Source organism: Tamandua tetradactyla, chromosome 12, assembly GCF_023851605.1.
Source record: "Tamandua tetradactyla isolate mTamTet1 chromosome 12, mTamTet1.pri, whole genome shotgun sequence".
Taxonomy (NCBI): domain Eukaryota; kingdom Metazoa; phylum Chordata; class Mammalia; order Pilosa; family Myrmecophagidae; genus Tamandua; species Tamandua tetradactyla.
The window spans coordinates 75,760,790-75,781,494 of NC_135338.1; the positions used below are offsets into that span (position 1 = coordinate 75,760,790).

General features: G+C 37.7%; 1 protein-coding gene across 5 annotated transcripts in view; it reads right to left on the minus strand.

The window, feature by feature from the left end:
- The window catches only part of GABRG3 (gamma-aminobutyric acid type A receptor subunit gamma3), a 736,378-nt gene that overhangs the window by 99,502 nt on the left and 616,171 nt on the right, over positions 1-20,705 (minus strand). The gene's annotated exons all lie outside the window — the stretch shown is intronic.

Here is a 20,705-nt window from a genome sequence, read left to right on the forward strand (position 1 = left end):
TGAATAGCAGGCAAAATAGATTTTAAGTCATAAACAGTTATGAGGGACAAAAATAGTCATATATACTGATAAAAGGGATAATTCAACAGAAACATATGAGAATTATTAATACATATGGACCTAAAATCAGAGCCCCAAAGTATATGAAGCAAATACTAACATATTTGAAGGGAGAAATTGATTGTTCTACATTAATAGTAAGAGGCTTTAGAACACAGCTCTCAATAATGGATAGAACATCCAGTCAAAGAATCAGTAACGAAGTAAAATACTTGATTGATACTCTAAACCAACTAGACCTAACAGACAGAAAAAGAAACACTTCACACCAAAAAAACAGACTACACATTCTTCTTGAGGGCACATGGATCATTAGCCAGGATACACCTATGCTAGGTCACAAAACCAGTCTCAATAAATCCATATAGAAATTATATAATGCATATTCTCTGACCACAATAGAATGACTAGAAATCAATGACAGAGAGAAAAATGGAAAATTCACATATATGTGGAACTTAAGCAGCATATTGTAAAAGAACCAGTGGGTTAAAGAGGAATTCAGAAGCAAAATTAGTAAATATTTTGAGGAAATGGAAATGGAAATACAACATACTAAAATTTATGGGATGTGGTGAAGGCAGTGCAGAGAAATTCATAGTCCAAATGCTTACTCTAAAAAGACAGAAGATTTCAAATGAAAACCTAGCCTAAGGTCTGTAAGAGCTAGAAAAAGAAGAGTGAAGTATACCCAAAGCAAGCAGAAGGAAGGAAATAACAACGATTAAAGTAGAGATAAATGGTATAGAAAACAAACAACAAAAAATTTTAAAACAGTAGAGAGAATCAACAAAACCAAAAACTGGCTCTTTGAAAATGCCAATAATGTTGACAAACCTTTAGGTACATTGACCGAAAAAAAAAAAAGAAGAAGAAGATACAAATAACTAGAATCATAAATGAAAACAAGGACATTATTACCATGCTGACCGAAATAAAAGGCACTATAAGATGATACGATGAATAACTGTATGGCAATAAATTATCTGACCTAAATGAAATGGACAAATTATTAGAAACACATAATCCACTTACATTGACTCAAGAATAAATAGATTTCAGCAAAGCAAATATGAGCAAAGAGATTGAATCAGTAATTAAAGACCTCCCAACACAGAAAAGCCCAGGACTGGGTGGCTTCACAAGGGAATTCTACCAATCATTCCAATAAGACAACTCCAATTTTGCTCATATTCTTCCAAAAAAAATTGAAGAGGAGGGAACAATCCCTATTTCATTCCATGAGGTCAACATCATCTTCATACCAAAGCCAGATAAAAATACCACAGAAACGAAAAATATGTACAGACCAATATCTCTCATGATGTAAAAATCCTCAAAAAAATACAAGCAAAATAAATCCAACACATATTAAAAAAAAATGATACACCATGATCAAGTGGAATTTATCCCTAGGATAAAAGGTTGGTTCAGCAAAAGAAAATCAACTAATTTAATACACTGCATTACCCCAGTGAAGGAAAAAATGACTTATGATCATCTCAACTGATGCAGCAAGGCATTTAAGAAAATACATCACCCCTTCTTGATAAAAACATGTAGAATATTAGGAATAGAGGGATACTTCCTCAACATGATAGAGGGCATATATGAATAGTTATTCTGAGGCTAGTTTCCAGATGGCTTGCCATTGGTTTGTTGTTTCTCTTGTTTGTCCTTCAATTTTTTATTTTTAAATAATTTCAAACTTACAGGATAGTTGCTAAATTAATACAAAATCCGTATAGAGTACTCCAATACAACCCCTCTTTCATGATAACAAGGTCCACCAGTTTAAATATTTTGCACCATTTCATGCATCAATCCCTTCATCTATGTATCTCTCTACCTATCTATATAACTATTTATCTTTCAGCTTGAGAGTATATTGTATACATCATCCTTCTTAAACTCATACTATGTCCATATATATTTCCTACGAACAGAGGAACCACCTTGCCATTGATTTTTATGAACAGAGTGAGTTTTTAGACTAAAGTTTGCCTCCGTATAATGGGATTACTAACCTCAAAAGAGCAATTATCAAACAATAAATGCTGGCATTTGAAATATGGGAATAATGCTGCAGCATTTCTTGCCAGAGTTCTAAATCTTAACACTAATGTAATTAGTTTAAACAAAAAATTTTAACAACTATGTAAGAGTTTTGAATTATGATAATCTTAGGTTAGTATAAAGAATTAATAATTTTCTTCTGAGCAAATGATTAGAAACAACAATGTAATTACACAATGAAAAAATTATATAAAGTATGCCATGGAGTATATCAAAACAAAAAATAATCTTTAAGGTCTAGAGAAAATAAAATATTCTGAATACGGAGTGTTCAGCTATAGGCAGTAAACTCTTGTAGCAGTGATATAATGGAAAAGCCATTGACCTCACAGTGAGATGGTCTCAGGTATGCCATAGCATGTACTGGATGTGCTGTTTTAAGCAATGCCCACAATCTTCCAAGCTTCAGTCCCTCCCCTGTAAAATAAAGATAATGGCACACATCCCAATTTCCTCAAAGTACACAGTGATAGTCAAATGAAACCATAAAATTCTGTGTGGATAAATATTACTGTCCAAATATACTAAGTGTTATAATTTATTTAGGTACTTTGCAAGAATGTTTTTGCGTCTAAGGAGTAATTAAACAAATCCTATTTCAATAGGTCAGACTATTCAGATTTTCTGGCATGCTTTTCCATTTCCTCACTGAATTAGAGAAGGAAGATGACTCACTTGCATAGAGGATTTGAAAGATTTTTCACTCAATATTGTGAACAAAGATACTGTTGCTATTTTTAAATTTTTGACTCTAAAGCCCAGACTGATATTACTCAGATTGCAACCTGACACATATGACAAAAATCCAACCATAAATCACTTTTAGAATTTCTCCTACATGATTTATTTTAAAAATTGTGGTATATTTATTTTTGAAATCAAGATATAAATCTCATTATAGTCCACTGTTGAAAAGCATGTCTCATTAAATAAAATGCTAGCAGCTTATGTATGGGCTGTTTATTAAATAAAGCCAATGTTTAACTCTAGCAGTTATCCCTCACAAGAAGTACATTAAGACAATAATAAGATAACATTTATACAAATAGTCCTAATTATGTACTTTACATACATTTATTCTCTTAAATTTTCAGCAACCTAATAAGGAAGATGTCAATGTCATTCCATCTATGGGTGGAGCACATGATGGGTACTCCCCAGTTCCTGCAGTGGGTAAGTGGTACAGTTTCATTTAAATGTACATAGGTTAGGCACCAGCACCTGTACCCCTGACCACAAGCTTTTCAGCATGCACTATCGGAGTAAATTTTAAAAGCATATATAGCTGGAATGTGAGTTACCTGTTGAACTTTGTCAATATAGAAAGCTTCTTGAAAGAAGAATTTTTCAGATTTTGGAGGATTACGTGTAGAAGCTGCTAAATTTGTAGGTATCAAAAACTTCAAAAATGTCAGATAGTCCCATCAAGCTGTAACTGCTAATTTGAAGATTAGCTCTTTCTCCTGGTTATGTTGACTTTAACAACTTTGCTCTCTTGTAATAAAGCAGACACCTAAGTAAAAGCTACTGTAATCAGTTTTTGAGACTCAGACTTTTGACTTGCAAAGACTGCTTCTGCTACAAAGCTATTTTAAAGCATATCCTAAGCTTACCCTAAGTATGCATATGGCAAGCATTCTTCGGTCCTGATCTCACAAAACTTTCTGAAGGTTCATGACAATTAGGAGAAAATATATTATGTGTTCTGCTCTAGTGTTTTTGTTTGTGTGTTTTTTTACATGGGCAGGCACCAGGAATCAAACCCAGGTCTCTGGCACAACAGGCGAGAACTCTGCCTCCTGAGTCACAATGGCCCACCCTGCCCTAGTGTTTTTAAACAACTGGATGTAATGAGCAATATTGATATGACAAAGAAACAGAATAGCATGTAAAAATCTTAAGGATTTTACACAAGGGAGAGGAAGCTGCCTTCTCTAGACATCACAAAATCAAGCTTTCTCTCTATTTTCTTTTAGCTGAAAACATTATTTGATCTTTTTTTTGGGGGGGGGGAGTATTTTGCTGGATATGAAACTCCAGCTTTCCTACCATAGTTTAAGTTTCATTGTCTTCTGGTTGTCATGATTGCTGGTGTGAAGTCAGCTGTCTTTGTTATTTTACTCCTCTGAAAGTAATTGTTTTTTTTTTTTTCAACAGATGTTTTAAAGATAGACTTTTTTTTGGTATGCTGTATGGAAGGGATCAAATTTCATTCTTTTTCCACATGGGTATTGTGCTGGTTTGAAAGGAAGTATGCCCCCTAAGAAAAGTCATGTTTTAATATAAATCCCATTTCTTAAAGGTAGAATAGTCTCTATTCAATGCTGTGTATTTGGGACTGTGATGGGATCATCTCCCTGGTTGATGAGATTTAGTTAAGAACGGTTGTTAAACTGGATTAGGGGATGATATGTCTCCACCCATCTGCGTGGGTCTTGATTAGTTTCTGAAGTCCTATAAAAGAGGAAACATTTTGGAGAATGAGAGACTCAGAGAGAGCAGAGAATGCTGCAGCACCACGATGCAGAGTCCACGAGCCAGCAACCTTTGGAGTTGAAGAAGGAAAGTGCCTCCCGGGGAGCTTCATGAAATAGGAAGCCAGGAGAGAAAGCTAGCAGATGATGCTGTATTTGCCATGTGCCCTTCCAGCCGAGAGAGAAGCCCTGACTGCGTTCGCCATGTGCCTTTCCAGATGAGAGAGAAACCCTGAACTTCATCGGCCTTCTTGAACCAAGGTATCTTTCCCCAGATGCCTTTGATTGGACATTTCAATAGACTTGTTTTAATTGGGACATTTTCTCGGCCTTAGATCTGTAAACTAGCAACTCATTAAATTTCCCCTTTTTAAAAGCCATTCCGTTTCTGGTATATTGCATTCCGGCAGCTAGCAAACTAGAACAGATTTTGGTACCGGAGAGTGGGGTGCTGCTGCTGCAGTTTGCAAATACCAAACATGTTGGAACGGCTTTTTAAATGGATATGGGGAAGATTCTGGAGGAGTCGTGAGAAGCTTGATAGAGAAGGCCTAGAATGCTTTGGAGAGACTGTTGGGAGAAATGTGGACTCTAAAGATACCTCTGATGAGGCCCTAGACAGAAATGAAGCACGTGTTATTGTAGACTGGAAGGAAAGTGAGCCTTGTTTTAAAATGGCAGATAATCTGGCAAAATTGACTCGTGGCTTTGGCTGGAAGGCAGATTGTAAAAGCCATGAACTTGTATATTTAGCAGAAGAGATCTCCAAATTAAGTGTTGAAAGTGCAGCCTGGTTTCTCCTCACAGCTTATAGTGAAATGCGAAAGGAAAGAGATAAGCTGAGAACTGAACTCTTGAGTAAAAAGAAACTAGAAATTGAGGTCCTGGAAAATTCTGGGCCTACAGAAAGGGAGACTCCAGAGTATAGTGCCCTGAGTGTGGATTTAACCAAATGTGGAACCAGCCAGCCATTTCAGAGAAAGTCAGGATCGGACATGGAGTTATCCAGGAAAGATTTGTGGAAACTCCTTATGTCTAATGGGCATGATCCAAGGCTACTGCATAGAAAGCCAACGAGAGTGCTGTGGGACCTGTATAAACAGAGCCGCTGCCAGTCTGGACTGAGGGGTTCAGAGAAGGGACACATTGGAGGAAAAATAAATTCAGAGGCAAAACCGTGGAGGCTGAGGTCTGAAGTCAAGAAGCCTTGGGCCAGGAGAGTGGACTCACCCAAGCCCGTGGAGAGGGTGAGTTTGCCCCAAAGGCAGAGAATGGGCCTTCCACCTCATTGCAGTGGAAGAGTCATGCCGCCTCAGGCCTTGGAGAAGGTGAAGCACGTTCCTTGGGGTTTGGGGAGAGCCTGGCTGCCACCATATGGAGGGGTTGAGCGTGTACCCCGGAGATGGCAGAGAGCCCGGGTGCCCCAATGCTTGGAGAGGGTGGAGCCGAGAGAAAGGTGGTCTCCCCAATATCCCCCAAGGTTGCATTCAGAGAGAGGCAGGCGTAGGCATTTGGAAAGGGTGGGACTGCCACTTTCTAAAGCCCTGAGGATAAATGACTCTCAGACTTTGAAATCTAATGGACTTTGCCCTGCGGGTTTTCGAAACTGTATGGGTCCAGTGACCCCTGTGTTCCTTCCTCCCTATGGAAATGTGTCTGTGTATCCTGTGAATGTTCCTTCTTTGTATGTTGGCAGCAAATAACTTGTTATGAGTTTTCAAAGGTCCAGAGTAAATGGAGAGAATTTTGCCTTAGGACAGACCATGCCTGTAACTGACTTGATGAGATTTTATACTGTCTCCAATTTTGTACTTCATTGTATTGCTACTGAAAGGTTTAAGGTTTCTGATATTGTTATGAAGTTAATATATTTGTATATGGGAAAAACATGTCTTTTTTAGGGGCCAGAGGGTGGAATGTGCTGGTTTGAAAGGAAGTATGCCCCCTAAGAAAAGTCATGTTTTAATATAAATCCCATTTCTTAAAGGTAGAATAGTCTCTATTCAATGCTGTGTATTTGGGACTGTGATGGGATCATCTCCCTGGTTGATGAGATTTAGTTAAGAACGGTTGTTAAACTGGATTAGGGGATGATATGTCTCCACCCATCTGCGTGGGTCTTGATTAGTTTCTGAAGTCCTATAAAAGAGGAAACATTTTGGAGAATGAGAGACTCAGAGAGAGCAGAGAATGCTGCAGCACCACGATGCAGAGTCCACGAGCCAGCAACCTTTGGAGTTGAAGAAGGAAAGTGCCTCCCGGGGAGCTTCATGAAATAGGAAGCCAGGAGAGAAAGCTAGCAGATGATGCTGTATTTGCCATGTGCCCTTCCAGCCGAGAGAGAAGCCCTGACTGCGTTCGCCATGTGCCTTTCCAGATGAGAGAGAAACCCTGAACTTCATCGGCCTTCTTGAACCAAGGTATCTTTCCCCAGATGCCTTTGATTGGACATTTCAATAGACTTGTTTTAATTGGGACATTTTCTCGGCCTTAGATCTGTAAACTAGCAACTCATTAAATTTCCCCTTTTTAAAAGCCATTCCGTTTCTGGTATATTGCATTCCGGCAGCTAGCAAACTAGAACAGGTATCCCTGTATTGCAGCACCATTGGTTGAATTTTTGTTTGGTTTTTCATTTGTTTGTTTGTTCATTTGGGAAGTGCTAAGACTGGAAATCGAACCCAGGTCTACCACATGGCAGTAAGAATTCTACCACTGAACTACCCTCTACCCTTCCACTCCCCAAGATATACTTTTTGACTTTGGTCTTCCTCTGTCCAATGGTTTTCTCTGTATTCATCCTTTTCAGTTCCAAGTTCTCTTCAATGTGTGATTTGATGTATTTCATTAGTGTTCTAATTTGTTAGCTGCCAGAAAGCAATATACTAGAAAAAAGAATGGTTTTTTAAAAGAGGAATTTAATAAGTTGCAAAGGTCACTGGCTGGTGAACTCTGTGGTTCTCTCAGCCTTGTGGCTTGCTCAGCTCTGCTGTGGCTATCTCATTGTTCTCAAAAGGCATTCCCTTTAAAAATGTCTCCTCTTTTATAGGATTTCAGTAAACTAATCAAGACTCACCTGGAATGGATGGCGACACATCTCCACCTAATCAAGTTTAATACCCACACTTGGAGTCACATCTCCATGAGATTAATCTAATTAAAGTTTCTAACATTCAGTACTGAATAGGGATTAAAAGAAATGGCTGTCTTTACAAAATGAGATTAGGTTTAAAACATGGCTTTTCTACGGCACAATTAGTATAGGTCAATTCTAGTCCATTCTTTCTTCAGATATTGCTTTATACTTATTTTCAATGGTCTCCATTTCTGGGATTCCAGTTGCTCTTATGTTAGAATTGTAAGTCATATCCTGCATATTTATTACACTATTGAAGCTCTCATTATTTTTTCTGTGTGATTCAATGTCTACATATTGTATTGACCTGTTTTACAGTTCACTAATCACTTGTTCTGATCTAATAATTTATCATTAAGTTTACCTCTTGAGTTCTTAATGAAAATTATTGAATCTCTCTTTTTTAGAATTTCCATTAGCTCCTTTCTATATAAATTCCTGTTCTCTGAAGAAATTCTCCATATTTTCATTTATCATTTTCTCTTTTCTTTTGCTTTCTTTTTAAAACGTATATTAGTTATTGCTATTCTAAAGTCTTTGTTGTGTAACTCCAATATCTTAATCAGCTTCTATCATTACTTTGGGTTTTATTTCTTTAATAACAGTACACATTTTGAATGGAAATTTGTATGAAAAACTTTTATTGTTATTCAAAGAGCGTTCACTGTTTTTTTTGTTGTTGTTGTTGGATGAATAGATTGGAGCTAGTCACCCTGATACAATCAGGGACTTAAGTAATTCAAGGCCAGGTTTTAATTTGGTTGGTTTTCTTCTGTCTAGTTTACTCTTGCTCTTGGGGTGTGTGATACTTAGGTTCTGGTGTCAACTTGGCCAAGTAATTATGCCCACTTCTCTGGGCAGCCAAACACTGGCCTTACCATTGCTGCAAAGATATTTCATGGCTGGTTGATAAACCAGAATTCTGGTTTATTAAGTCATCAGTCAGTTGATTGCATCTGTGGCTGATTACATCTGTGATCAACTAAGGCATGTCTCCTACAATGAGATAATTCAATCAGTTGAAGGTTTTTAAGTAGGAAGAGAAATTTTTTCACCACTTCATCAGCCAGCGGGGCTCTCTTGTGGAGTTTGTCCAGACTATTCCTCGTAGCTGCCAGCTTCACAGTCTGCTCTACAGAGTTTGGACTCTTCCGTTCCCACAGTTGTATTAAACACCTTTTTAAATTACATATTTACAGATATTTCCTATTGATTGTGTTTCTTTAGAGAACCCTGACTAATACAGGGTATAACCCTCCAGGTATTCTTACTGAGTGTTTGGTGTGTTCACCATGGTTCCTTCCTTGTACATCCTCAATGACAATCTGTTATACTTTACTTGCTTTTCAGAGTCTTTTTTTTTGTTTGCCTTCTTCATCTGCAGCTCTTCACAGATTCAGAATTCATAACAACTCTGAGTGTAGGATTTGTTTCCCTTCTATTCTTTCTCCCCAGGATCCTGGTTCATAATGCTCCTAGTTATTGATTCTTAAACTCCAGGAGATACTAAAAATCTTTTAATTTTTTTACCCTATCATAGTAGCCTCTGGAAAGGATCTTTGCCCAAATTTCCCATTTATGCTTTATTTCCTGATTCTCAGCAAATCCCTTGAGAGATAAACTCATCAAATAATATTGGCTCACTTCTACCTGAAATCCCTTCTCCAGGTTTTGCTCCTCTCAAGTTTTGGTTGCCTCTGTGCCAACTGGTACCTTTTAGAATATATTAATTTTATGATATTCATATTTTCTAGTTTCCCTCAGTGAGAGAATTGGTGCATTGTGAACCACTCAACATAATTGGAAGCAAAACTTCACCGTTATGATTTATGGCTTCTTTTCTTAAATTTCTAAATTAAAATTCCTTTTTCTTAATTTTCTAAAATTTTTAAACTGTTTTTTATTTACATAAAAATTGGAATGATGATACAAAAAATTCTCACATACCTCACACCCAGTTTCCCGTTATTAACATCTTACATTCGTATGGTACATTTGTACCAATTAACGTATCAATATTGATAGATTATTGTTAACTAAAGTTCATACTTTATCCATTGTTCCACAGTTTTCCCTTATTCTTTTTCCCCTGTAGGACCCCAATCAGTCTTTTTATCTTCTTAATGTTCTCTTGGCTGTGACTGTTTCTCAGATTTCCCTTGTTTTTTGATGGTCTTGATAGTTCTAAGAGTACTGGTTAGATATTTGTTATATGTCTCTCAGTTGGAAATTGCTTGATATTTTTATTATGATTAGACTGGAGCCATTTGTTTATGAGAGGAAGACCCAGAAATAAAATGCCATTCTGATCACATTATTGCTTTCATATTTATGTTTTATTGATCCATTTTACAGCTCACTAGTCATCTTCCATGCTCTAGTATTTTGTTTTTGAATTTATCTTCTGAGTTCTTAATTAAAATTATTGAATTTCCATTTACGGTTTTGTAAATACAATCCTGTGTTCTGGTAAAATCTTTCATATTTCATTATGCCACAGAAAAGGACTTTTCTTTGTTGGAAATGAAGCTGTCAGGCTCTTAATGAAGACAGCCTACCTCCAAAGTACCTGTTGTTGGCAACACACCTGGAGATTGACCTGGCCCCATGATTCTGAGAGTTTTCCATGTCTTTTCATTTCAGAAATAAGTTTCTTAGTAGATCTGTTTAAATTGGCTTGCAGAAATAGAAAAATAATAGCTATTCTCTTGAAATTTCACAATGCTTTGTGATAAAAAAATAGATAATGCTGTAAAAGCTTTATCTTGGGAGAAAGGAGTTATGTGAATTTATATTATTGCCACCATCGTGGTGAGTTAAGAGATTTAAATCAAGGAATAATACTTGTCTAAAAAACCCACATTTATCTGACAGGCAGCCTCTAAAATGCCATCCAAACCCTGTGGGTGCCCCTTCCACTTTGTGAAATGCCAGCTGCACTTAGTAAACAATTCATGCCTCATGAATATTCATTGAACTGTCCTAACCACTGACACCGATTTTTTGCAGAGCACAGGCCCAGCATGCTTTTTCATCTTTGTGGACTCTGACTTCTATTACCCCATCTCAGCTTATTTTGATGCTGTAGTAATGCTGCACACTTTTATATAGGAAATGTTCTCATTCATACCTGCCATACCTTCCCACAAGTTTTAATCGACCAGAGGTTTAAGTTTCCCCTACCAAATGGGAATTTAGGAGTTGTGTACAAACACAAGTACAGGCTCAGGGTCATCTTATAAAGAATGTAACAAACTTACTCAGAATTTGATATACAAGACTTATCTTTGCAGTAGATTTTATGTTAGACCTTTTAGGCGAGTAGTCTTTCAAAGAAATGCCTCAACACAAAATTATCACATTCCCAGAACTGTTAGAAAGACAGCATAAATAAAAATATTGAAATTTGAAATTAAGTCATAATTTATTTCAGCCCTATTCATTTAATTATGGAGAATGAAGTTTAGTATCTGTTGAAACATCTTAAAGCACTCCAACATTTTGCAGCTGAAAACAACAATAATCATTTATTTTACTCATGAATCTGTGATTTGATCAAGGTTTGCAGGGAAGACTTTTCTGTGCTCCAAGTGTGCTCCGGACTGAAGAATCTACTTCCAAGACTCCTCCCTCATATGGCTGAAAGTTGACACTGACTGTCAGTTAGAAGGAGGGTCAATGGCTTTAGTTCTTTCCACATGTTTTTTTCTCCTTGTGGCCTGGGCTTTCCCAGATGCTGTCATAAAGTATCTAACAGCTAGTCTCTCTTGGGACACTTGCCTTTGGAACCCAGCCACCATACATTTAACTTGTAACAATAAAGCTCTTTTCTTAGGGTCATCTGCAAATCTGTGGAGTATGGCATTCTTCCTCTGCAGCACAGAGTATGTTATTCACCCTGGGCAGGTGGGTACTCTCCTGTCTTCTCTGCCAGATGGACTATGCCAAGATACTCCTCAATGCAAAAGAGCAAAAGTACCTCTTTTGTTTGTCAGTTCAAAAATTTTATTTTATTTTATTTTATAACTGAACTTAACACAAAGGCCCACATGGTAGCAGAACTCAATCTGCACCCATTCCAACTACATGCAGGTACTTCAGGGTATTGCTCCCTCCCACTTTTATTTCCTAAGTTAAGCCCTTGTCCATAGTCACCCACGTGGCAAACAGTGAGAGAGGATGTGCACTCAGTTGGTCTGGCTCAGTGCCCACATTCCCACCTGCTCTAATATATCTCCTTGGCCAGAGTCACCAAAGTGGTGACAGGAGAACATCCCTTCCAGGTAGATGGCCAGGCTCCCACAGCTGAAAACCCTCAATTCCAAGCAGTCTCTCAGGCTCCTTTTTGTCTACTCATCTTTCTTAGTATCTTACTCTCTTCAAACTCGATCCTTATTTCTCTCAATACAATTAGATATATTCAATTTTCCTTTTTCTCCCATTTATGTTGAAAGTTTAAGTCTACAGAAGGGTTGAGGAATATGAAAATAAACTTCCATATATTCTTTTTCATGAGTCACCAGCCGACTTTGTGCCTGCTTCTGTATCTCTCCCTCTTTCTCTACCCTGTATATGTATGTGTGTATATGTTTAACTTTTGATGAACTATTTAAAAGTAATTCCAAAGACATATTACACACGATCCTAAGTAATTCAGTATAAATTTTCTATTATGGTAGAAAAAAATGGCATCTTTTCCAACATTTATTGAACAGATATTTACTGAATGTCTGCTATGCGCCAGCAGATATCCTGACTATTGGCGAAATCAGTAAACCCACAAACAAAACCTGAAGATCCCTGCTCATGGCTTCTATTTCAATGTGTAGAAAGAAAATGATCACTAAAGCTAACATATTATAAAATTATATATTGTTATAAGATATTAAAGGCTGTGAAAAAGGAGAACAATGAGCTGAGTTGTAGAATAGGAGTGCTGGGTTGAGCAGAGGTGGTTTCTCTATGACATGAAGGTGTACAGGAGGCTGTCAAGAAGAGACCTTCAGAGGAAGAACTAGACATTTATAAGTGCCATAATGCATAGGAGGACAGGCAGGGAGGACAGCCTGGAGAAGGAAGTTGGAGTGAGAGAGTAGACATAGGGGAGCGGGGGGGGGGGGGGTGGTGGGAGAAGAAATGGGAGGGTGCAGGGCAGATGCCATCAGGCTCATGGGCCTTTGCCAGGTCTCTAGCTCTCAGGGTGAAGAAAGGAGTCCTCGTGTGGACTGAGCAGAGATGCAAGCTGACCCAGTGCAGACTCAGGCACCAGGAAGTCCCATGTATTTCTTCCAAACATTGTTAAATCATGATGAATCCTCCCAGGACTCCTGTGCTCTCCTTTCTATCTCGGTAACTCGAGCCTTCAAAGCTGGGTTGATGGCTCCATCAGTTATTCTCAGATCTAATCTCTTGGGTGCTCATCTATTGCACCATGTTCTGAGCTGTGTATGCATACATTTCTGGATTCTTGTTCTTCTATCCACTTCCCCCCATACCCACTCCTAACAACTCTTTAGTTTGCTTTGTATGTTCCATGAAGTCAAAAGTTCCTGTGAATTTCCATTATGCTAAAGTTCCCTTCCACACCAAATACAGGACTCTGTAAACTAATTGCTGTTTTATTAATCCAAGATGAATGACATTATTAGTCCAAGGTGAGTGTCCAGTTCAAAGTGTGCACTCAGGAATAGGTGAACAAATATATGAATGGCTATAATAAAAATAATTCATTTACTTTTAAAAAATTATGCAAAAGGGATGCATGGGTAGTTCAGTGGTAGAATTTTCACCCACCATGCAGGAGACTCGACCTATGCACTTCAATAACCAAAAAAGCATTCAACAAATGGTGCTGTGATTATGGGATATTCACATGGAAAAGAATGAAATGCGGCCCCCCACTGCACAGTATACAAAAAGAAAAAGATTATTAAAAAGCTTATCAACAGCACAATATTGAACATTCGTCATGATCCTGCTTTAGAATAGTTACGGTGTTCAAAGATCTCTCTTTCACATCATTCAGATTGGGACAGAAGTTCCTTGAGTTTCCACACAGAGATGAGTAGGCTGTCAGGAAATTGCCTTAGTTAACAATTAAGATATCACATCAGATCTTCCCTAACTGAAAAGATATTTCTAAGACCTCTTTAAAACACCTCATAAAGACAATATGAAACTAAAAATGGTGTTAGGAAACTTATTGGATAATACAAATTGCCCCTGAATCATATTGGTCTTCAGAGTATGAAAACCAAATATTTTTTAACAGTAGATGAACTCTAATAGGAACAGTTTTTTATCTTTTAATTTTGTTCTATTTTGCATATTTGGAGTTATCACTAACTAGGAATGTGGTGATTAAATGAAGAAATACCTAAAACAGGAAATTTTCTTACTTTATTTTAAAATACACATTGCAGCACTAATGAATCCATTTGTTTGTTTACATAATCTGGATTCACCAAATAATAGTCTACAGTCTTCCTGTAAGAATTTTTGTGTTGATCTTGTGATTAAAGACCAGTTAGTGACTAACAGTGCATGTGGCAATTATTAATTCATGAACATATTAATTAGGATATTTTCATCATCCAAAGAATAATTATGAGTGTAATTATATAAAAGATGAAATATGATTGTAAAACATAAAATAAATGAATTTAGATCCATTACAATTTTGTGATGGGTTGCAGTATTGGTAAAAATAAATCAACTCACTTGAAGGAAATTTTTATTGAGTATAATAAACATCTAAAAGAGAAATTCCATTGAGTTCTCTGTGGCAAAATGCAATTTTTACCTTCCACTATTATAGTACCTCAAAATGTGAATGGTGCATATATAGAGAAATTCAATATCTATTGAATAAATCAGCTACTTTATTGAGTACATTAATTTTGCTTTCTTGCATTTCATTCCCAGCTGTGATACTGAACTAGATAGCATGTTGTCTAAATCCAGAAAACAGTATGATTATATGCAAATGCAATGTTCAGAATAATGTTCTCGGCTAGTAATGCCATTCAGAATGTTGTTAGGTATCCCATCATTTCTATCAGAAATGATAGACTGAATTTGAGAAGTGTTGTATTAAACAAAGTCGGACTGGTTTATTTAATGTCATTCCTCATTTTTATGCACATTGTCCATTTTCTTGAGGAGGATGCAGCGTGCAGTGTTTCCCAGGTAATATATTTCTGAAACACCTCCCTTGAGGTTAGTATCACATAGGACCCTGGTGATGTGGGGGAAATGACAAGAGATGCTAAGACCCCTGACCATGCATGAAATCTTCCTAAACTTCAGCAATGAATTCTCCCTATCTCTGTGCTCCTGCATCAATTCGCATGACACACATATTTGTCTTTCTCATTGAATTACAATTCCTTTTCTTTCCTGCTAAACTTGGGTCTCCTTAAAGCTAGCGTCCAACTCATTCTAGATTTAATAATTTTGATAAATGGCTGAACTCAAGAAGAGAAAAAAATACTTTTCAGGTTATAGCAACGATCATATGGAAAATATTTAAAGAAAATCAACTAATCACGATCATTTCTACCACTTCTTAAGTAGTTTAGAGTGCTTTATAATATTTTAATAAGAATTTACTTTGCTCATAATCATGCCATGTCAGGAGAGGGATCCGTTCTCAGGTAGTAGCTACTCCTGGCAGTTCCATCCTTGTGGGTATGGCCTCTGGGTATGCAAAGCTTTACAGGTCCTGCCATCATGAGTCTACCAGAGAAGCATGGGTAGAATCTTGTTCAGCCCCCATTTTCAAGAGAAGGCAATGGGCTGGGAGTCCTATCTGCCATTAAGGAGTCTTATTGTGAAGTTCCTTTGTAATATTTAAACCAACCTTATGATTCCCTCTAACATGTGCCCGATCTTGTTAATCCTGTTTCCTCACTCTGTGCCAGTATTCTTTCTTTCATTCTTCTTTTCTTGTGCCTTCTCTCCTATCCCACATAACCACTGCTTACTAGATTTATTTGTTTAACTTACAGAATGCCCTTTAATGTATCCCTTTCTTTCCATTTCCATTGCCTCTCCTAACATTGACTCTTAAAATTTGTGCCTACACTTATAAATTCCTCTTGATTAGTCTCCTTGACTCAAATATTGTATTTACCCCTCAAGGAGTTCATCAATGTGAGCAGACATAGTCTAGGTGCTTCAAATGATCAGTTCACCACACAGTGACCCCTGCCCTCACAGTGCAACCAGAAAACATAAACATAGCAAATACATAAATTATATGGTATATTAGAAGTTGTGATTATGAAATTAAATAGAAAAGACAGGTTGGGTAATAAGGCTAGTGAGGGATGAGGGGTATGTGGTCTTTATTATGGTTGTTGGAGTAAGATTTGATGAGAGGACGATACTTGGGCATAGACTTGTAGGTCTTAAGAGAGTTATTTGTGCAGAAACCTTGGGGAAGGGATTTTTGGCAGAGAGAACAGTCAGCCAAAGGTCATGCAGTGAGAGCATGTCCAGTGTGGCCAGAGAAGAACCATAGAGGAAAATGTGGATGAGATATGTGGGATAGGTGTCAGAAGCCCAATTATGTAGGGCTTTGTAGGACATTGTAAGGTGTCTGAAATTTGGTCTAAACTAAAAAAGGAAATCATGGGATGGCTTTGAGTAGAAGAGTGCTGACTTCAATGTTGAAGAATCACTCTTCGATAGGCTGTAGGTGGTTAATGTTACTATCAGAAGGATGAATTTGTAAGCTTTTTACTGTAATCTAGGAGAGATAATGGTGAGTGACCAAGATATTATCAGTGGCAGTGGTAAGAATCAATCATACTTATAGTATATTTCCAAGGTAGAGTAAATAGGATTTACTGATCTTTGGATATGAATTATAAGACAAAGGAAAGAGCCAAGATTGAACTCAAGATTTTGATCTTAGCAGAAGTGAGGATGGAGGTACCATCATATGATAGGGAGAGATTCCATGTGGGATACCCATGGAGGTCATTTTTAGACATACTGAATGGGACATCTCCTCTAGAGATCCAGACAGAGACATTGAATAAGCATTGGGATCCATAAGTCTGGACTTTGTGAGCTGTTTGAACAGAGAGGGATGGTGTGAATTTGGGAGTTTTCACTTTGGAAGCCTGGATGAGACCCATGGTGGGTGGGTGTAGAGCAAAAACTGAAGGATGACCAATGCCTAACCTCTGGTACTTTCAGGTAAATAAAATATGGAGAAGGAACTCCAACACAAAGATGCAGAGGAACTGGGACTGTGAATTTGGAGAAAATCTGAGAGAGTAATATCTTAGGAGCAGAGGGAAGAGAGAATGTCAGGAAAGAACGAAGGATATGGTGTGAGAATGTTCTGATTGGTAAAGTAAGATAAGAACTGACTGCTGAGCTTAGCTATGTGGACATCACTGGTGAACTTGTTGAGGACATTTTTGTTGGAGGAGTAAGAATGAAGTCAGGTCAAGAAGGAAAGATGTCAGAAAAACCAGGCAGCTCTTGGAAAGAGTCTTGCTGCAAACAGAACAAGTGGGGCAGTATCTGGTGAAGGAAGCATGTTAAGAAGGATTTTTGTGGGCATCTTCTGTTGCCATGCAAATATACCAACTACTTTTTCCTACCTGCTCTGTGCACATAAGGCTCAGCAGCCTGTACCACACTGGGGAAGTTCCCTAGACCTTGCTGCCTGGGAAGGATGAGTGGATCCTGCAAGAAACAAGGGAGGTTTGGCATTCTTAGGCTCCTTTCCTCCCTGCTGCTGTAGGTTAGCTATATTCTTTGCCAGAAGCAGGTCCAACTGTCATGTAGCTTTTCACTACAGCTCCTTCTCTAGATTCTAGTCATCACTCCCCCTCTTGCTGCTTTATCACACAGTATAAAATCTCCCCAACATTACTAGCTTTAGGGCAATATAATATACTTCTATTCATTTCCAATTGCCTTTGTAACAAATGACTTCACATTTAGTGCCTTAAAAGAATTTGAATTTATCTTACAGTTCTTTGGGTTAGACATCTGACACATGTCTCAGTGGGCTAAAATTAAGGTGTCAAGACAGTGTTCCTTTTGCGGGCTCTGGAGAAAATTTTGTTTTCTTGACCTTTTCAACTTTTAAAGGTTGTGTGCAATCCTGAGCTAGTGTTCCTCCCTCTATCTTCCAAATCAGCAACATTGCATCTATCTGACTTTCTCCTATAGCTACGTCTCCTTCTGACTCTCTTCTGCCTCTTTCTTCTCTTTTTAAAGACCCTGGTGATTTCATTAGGCACCGTATGTTAAGGTAGTTTCATTAGCAACCTTAATTCTGTCTGCCATCTTAATTCCCATAGGTTCTGGGGATTAGGTCATGTATATCTTTGGGGGCATTATTTTGCCTACCATGTGCTTCATTGCAACATGCCCTAACCCCTGGCAGCAGGAATGCAAATAATTCTCCTGAATTATGCAGTTTGTGCCTGCTATTTATTGCTTGCAAGGGGATATGACTGGATATAAAATATATTAGAGAAATAAACTCTAGATTTTAAATTGGCGGTGGTAATGATCCTGGAGAAAGTAATATCTATATATGATGTTGAAGAACAGGATATTTCCTTGAGTGATTCCCGATCATCTAGAAGGAAATGAGCAGGACCGAGTATACCTGTGGACAAGCAATGGCACTTTCTCTGCAGAACTGTAAGGGAGAGGTTATACGAGGATGAGCAAAGGTGGTTGGAATCTGTGGTTACTCCATTATTACTTCCAGAAAAGTAAACAGACAAAAGGAAGAAGGAGTAGCTATTGAAGGTCAAGAACAGACGTCAAAGTAGGTACCCAGAAGAGTGAAAGAATAAAGAGATTAGACATACATTCTTTTTTTTTAGTATGCTGTATGGTGGGGTCATATTTCATTATTTTTCCATGTGAGTATCTCATTATTGCAGCAGCATTTTGTTGAATTTTTGTTTGTTTCTTTGGTTTTTGTTTGTTTGGGCTTGTTTGTTTGCTTTTTGGAAAGTGCATGGACTGGGAATAGAACCTGGGTCTCCCTCATGGCAGGCAAGAATTTTACCACTGAACTACCCTCACATCCCCCATACATTTTTAATGTATGCCTCTAAGAGGCTGGAAATTTGTTTTTGAGGATGGTGGGGAAAAATTGTTGGCTGTTAAAATGATGTGTGACCCTCCAAAGGGTCAAAGTAGATGAACAAATATCTAGCACATCTGTGGTTTTAAAATTTCAAAGAGGGTGTGGTTAAGATAAAACACCTAAACAACTCCTGGGGTGATAACGAATAAAAGATTGGAGAAACACTGGATAAGGACAACATAATCTGATCACTTTAAGGCTCAACTGCATTCCTGGTCTTCAGGCTAAATGAGACCAGAGAGCAGAGCTGTTCTACCAGGGTGGAGTGTGGAGTGGGTAGAGGGTTGGATTTAACCAAGACTGCTTTGTGCAAGAGAAAAGGTTAGGGGGAACTGAGGGTATGTGCAAAAGAGTCATCTTAATGCCTACCTGAGGACTTTCCATAGGGGAAGGAGGAGAAAGGGCATTCTGTTGAGCAGAGGGAATGAGGGCACCATGAGCTCAGGGAAGGATTAAGAAAACAGAGTGAAAATCCATTATTTATACCTCCTCACTCCTGTCTTCAAACAGAAACCGAGTTTGCTGCAGGCAGGTGATTTTTATCTTTTTTTTACTACAGATTTATTTCTTTGGAATATATCGTTTTTCTGCTAAAGGAGCTAACATGATTTATAATATTCAGCATAATGTGAAGTTTCAGATTAAAATAGAAGAAGCCAACTAGAGGAGCAGATGGAGAACATCTTTCAATCAGCGCCAATTTATCTACTGACTCCATTGCAAAAATTGTCCTTGCTTTAAATGAGGAAAATAATTTCAGAGGAATACAGTCATTTCTTAATCATAAAGGAATGCCCTAACCATTGCTTCAGACTTGCATACAATTTGGTGTACTATAATATCTAGTATTATGCGGTATTTGTTCATTAACCTCTCCCATATCTACTTGGTTTCTCTAGAAACTGAAAGCTCCTTGCTGCCAGTGAATGTATTTCATCCTTTTCTATGTAAAATAACAGTAAGCACAGTGTTAGGTAGAACACACAATAATTGCTCACACTATAATCTCAACTACATAGCTCCCTTTATTTGCTGCTTTTTTAATGCTAGTATTCTTGTACAATCATTTTGAAATCACAGAGCCACTTCTGTTCAATTGCCTTCACATCACAGCATTTCCTTTTGTTTAGCATCATCCGCCCCTAACACCAGGGAAGCAAGTGCAGCATCAGCATTTGGCATTTAAATGCAAGGGCCAGACTCCCTGATTTGTACACCTGATTTGGGCAGTCGCACACTTCAAAAGCTCTGGAGTGCAATGGGGCATTTCAACCTCTCAGAGGGTAATATTCAGTTATCAGTGTGAGGGGATGTATGATGGGAAAAAGGCACCCCCCCTCCCCACAAATTGCCTTCGTGCTGCCTCTGGAGTCCATTTAAATAAATTGTGACCATCTATTCATTTATCCTTCATCTTTTAAAATGTTTAAGCACAGAGCACACTTCTCACTTTTATCACCAATGTATGATACAAATAATGAATATTTTCTGCCTCTCTGTGGATCTGAGAACTTGTTTAGGGCCTTAATGTGCAAAAGAATCTCTAATTTGCAATTCTACCAAGAACTTGGTGGTCCTTTAAAGTTATGTATCATTAATTATCGTAATTAACATTTTAATCTATTTGTAAATGCAGCAAATTATTATGAACTCTTAAGAGTTAATAGGGTATACATATTAACAAATAATAGTAATAGTAGAAAGATGACTCTAGCCCCATCTGCACTCCCACTCTGTCAAAGAAAATCACTTGTATAAGAATGGACCATAAGAATAAGTAAGTAACACACACACACACACAAAAAAACAAAACAAAACAAAAACA